This window comes from Phyllostomus discolor, chromosome 1 (genome assembly GCF_004126475.2).
Source record: "Phyllostomus discolor isolate MPI-MPIP mPhyDis1 chromosome 1, mPhyDis1.pri.v3, whole genome shotgun sequence".
NCBI classification, from domain to species: Eukaryota; Metazoa; Chordata; class Mammalia; order Chiroptera; family Phyllostomidae; genus Phyllostomus; species Phyllostomus discolor.
The window spans coordinates 179,932,224-179,935,914 of NC_040903.2; the positions used below are offsets into that span (position 1 = coordinate 179,932,224).

The 3,691-nt window shown below is 44.1% G+C and overlaps 1 long non-coding RNA gene across 1 annotated transcript; it reads right to left on the reverse strand.

The window, feature by feature from the left end:
• Window positions 1-833: 833 nt before the first annotated feature.
• Window positions 834-3,214, reverse strand: LOC118496866. Its single transcript, XR_004899426.1, has 3 exons — window positions 3,180-3,214; window positions 2,793-2,968; window positions 834-1,160 (listed from the first exon to the last, which is right to left on the reverse strand). It is a non-coding gene; the product is annotated as an uncharacterized LOC118496866 (long non-coding RNA).
• Window positions 3,215-3,691: the final 477 nt, after the last annotated feature.

The window sequence follows — 3,691 nt, forward strand, 5'->3', positions numbered from 1 at the left end:
TTACCAGGGCTGCAGGGATGGACAGCTAGCTGGGAGCCTGGAGAGGAGAGAAGCAGATTTCATATGCTGTCATGAGAAGCCTGGATTTTATTCTTAAGGTAACTGTAAACCACTAAAGGGTTAAAGGGTACAGAAGAAACCTAATTAGATCTGCCCTTGAGAAAAATTGCTGTAGGAGACTCTCATTTGCAGTAAGATAGGAGACTGGGGAAGCCAGAAAACAATCCAGGCACAAAAATGAGAAATGGATAAAAGTTATAAAATTAGTTTAAATCGCAGAAAGTGAGGCAAAATTCCTAGATACCAAACACAAAGAGGGGACTGAAAATCAGTGGTGAGTGTCCGAGCTGATGCAACACCCTGTGTGAAGGGTGGGAGTTTGTGCTATTTCAGGCACTTGCATTTAACTGACCTCAGATGAGCTTGGGCCTGGGAGTAGCAGAGAGTTGGAACAGAGACTCTTCGAAGAACTTCCCACTCAGTGACCTCATCCTTTATCACCTGCTCAACAACACTGTTCCAGCAGTGCTTCACTCTGCTTACATCATCCATTTCTTACCTTTACTGGATCGTTCCTTTCTTTGATCTCAGTTCCCCTGCCAGCTCCTGCCCCATTTCTCAGTTCCACTTTGCAACAAATCTCCCCTCAAAAGTTGCCTGTACTCAGCATCTCCAATTCCTGTTCTCCCATTGTCTCTTAAGCATGCCAATCAGGCATCATCTGTGTCTGTCACAAAAACTGCCCTTGTTGAAGTCACCAATGAGCTTCAACTTGTTAAATCCTGTGATCCTCAGCTCACATGATCTGGCAGCATCGGTGACATACACAAGCCGGGTATACCTTTTTTCCTTGGTTTCAAGGATACCACATTCTCTTGGTTTTCCTCCTACTTCACCAGATGGCCCTTGTCCATCTCTGTTGTTAATTCTTTCTCTCTCTTTCACTCTGAATGTTGGAGAATCCTGGAGCTCAGTTCACTTCTAATTTCCATCTGCACTCACAACCTTGGCAATGTCACCCCGTCTTATGGCTTTAAATATCAGATGTTGGTAACAGTCCTCCAAGAAGCAGATGCCAAGATGGGACTTAGATAGGCCAGAGCTTTATACATTATGAAGCATAAAGGAAGAAGGAGCAGGCTGATAAATCAGAAGGACACCTATGAAAAGAGAGGATAAAGGAAGGAGGTTTGGGTGAGAAGAGTCTCAAATGGCAGCACAGTTCTATGAAAGTTTGGCCAAGTTGATGGGGAGCTCTGGGGCCAAAGGTTCCCATTAGTTATTCCATGGGACCTACAGGAATGGTTTACACTAGCACCCCAGTTGCGATCCACTACAGCTGAAACAGCCCAGGGGAATCGAGGTTTCCATGTGAACATGGTGCTGGAGTTAGAGGGGTTGTCAGTCAATTATACTCCCCACAGCAGGGGATTTGAGCAGTTTATTTCCACAGCAGCCAGTGTCCACCCCTTAAGGAACATAGATGTCTGTCTCCATGTATGTTTGGGGAACAGTCCTTCCATGGTTCTCATGGCCTCTAGTCTTAAGGGAAAACTTGGAGAAGGGATCATTGTTGGGTTTGCTACCAGGACATAACTGGTACTCCCCATCTCCCTCCCATTATCCATTCTGAATTTCTTTCACCTTCAGCAATCACTTCAATATGTCTTGGTGGCTTTGCTGGTGGTATGACACAAAGCTTTATTTCTCAGGCAGCTTCTCAGGTTGGGGTTGCTACATGTGTCCCCTTACAGTTAGAAGGAGCCAGGTAGCACCAAGAGGCTCCCAAGTGGGTTATCTGTTTCCTGCCCCTTTGTTAACAGCAGCTCTGCCTCCTGTCACCATAGCGACACCTCTTGTTGCCTGCATGGCCCAGTGTACAAGGAATCCAAAGGACTTTCATAGTAGCTATAGTTTGCAGTTCAATAAGCCCCCAGATGAGGATGCTGTCTGGGTTCCACACCGTGGGTAGGAAAGGCAAGGTGTGCCCAGAATAATCACCTATCACTATGAGAACCACATGCTGCTCCTTCCAGGAAGAAAGAAACCTAACATAACTGACTTGCTACTAGGTGGCTGTTCAGCCTTCTCAAGGGATAGTACCATATTCTGGGGCTTGGAGTTGGTGTCTATTGCTCACAAGTCAGATATTCAAGGCAATAGTAGCTAGATCTTATCGGTAGCCTCCAGGTTGATCACCATGGCCACTCCTTTCATGTGCCCATCATGCCAGTGCTGGGTGGCTGATGATCAAGGCTGGCTAATGTCAACTGGCTGAACCAGCTTGTCAGCATGTACACTTAGTTGTCCAGAGCCTCTTTTATGGTGAATGCTTTCTGGTGAGCACTACGTGTGACATAAAGATCATCCCACTCATGCTCACTCCCATAGATCCATCTCTACACCAGACTTCCTTGTCTCTGATACTCCAGGACATTTCCTGTCCAGACAACCAGGCCATTGGCCACTGCCCAGAAATCTATATACATTCTTACCTAAGGCCACTTCTTCAACACAAGGTAGATAGATGACCAGTGCACGTCTCACAGTTCCACCCATTGGGAAGACTTTTATTTTCCTCTTTCAAGGTCACTGCTGAATGGGGCTATATAATGTAGTCATTATTCATTCTCAGCTTATGTAACATACTAAGCCAACTCATCTGTAAACCAAGCTTGGGCTTATTATGCCTCTTCCTTCAGCTGGTCACAGGGTTCTCTCCATAGGGCCATAAGTGTGAGCTGGGGCAGAGGCACTGATGTAATTGTGGAAGGGATGTGGGGTGTAGTTACCTGTTCAAATAGCTTATACATGCCCTCTGGCGCTACTTGGGCTTGATCCCAGATGTACCATTTTCCTCTTCCAGTGGGCTGCTGCTGGACTTATCTGGCTTTAAACTTGGTGGATTTGATGACAAGAATCTTGATCAGTTTTGCTCACTGATTTATTTCAAGTGCCTGGAATAGTACTGGGAATATAATAGGAGATCAGCAAATATTTATTGAAAAAATAAAGACAGAAATGAATGTAATAGAAAACAAAGAAAAAATGAGAAGAATTTTTAAAAAGTTAGTTTGCAAAAAAACTAATAAAATTAATAAAATTTTAGCAAGTTTTATCAATTTAAAAAGGAAGATTGTAGAAATAAACAATATTAGGAATCAAAAAATGAGACATACCCTGGTTGGGTGCCTCAGTTGGTTGAAGCATTGTCCTGTACACCAAAAGCCTGCAGGTTCAATTCCTCGTCAGGGTGCATATCGAGGTTGCGGGTTCAATCCCCCAGTTGGGGCAGATACAGAAGGCAGCTGATCAGTGTTTCTCTCCCATATTGACGATTTTCTCTCTCTCTCTCTCTTCCTCTCTCTCTCAAATCAATAGACATATCCTTGGGTGATGATTAAAAAACAGAGAGACAGAGGTACAAAAATTAATAAACTACCTTTCCTCTTTATAACCACCATCTTCCCTCTTCCGACCCACCTTTTGTGAACTTCTACTTGCTTTCCTTGTGTACGGTCTGCCCCCATCCTCGTCTGCTTTCTGCATAGCCACCGGAACAATCTCTTTCTTAAACTTTTCACTCTAAACTAATTTTAGACTTCCAGAAAAGTCGCAAAAAAAGAGAAGAGCTCCTGTATATCCTTCACACTGTTTCTCCTCACATTACATAATGATAGTATAATGATCA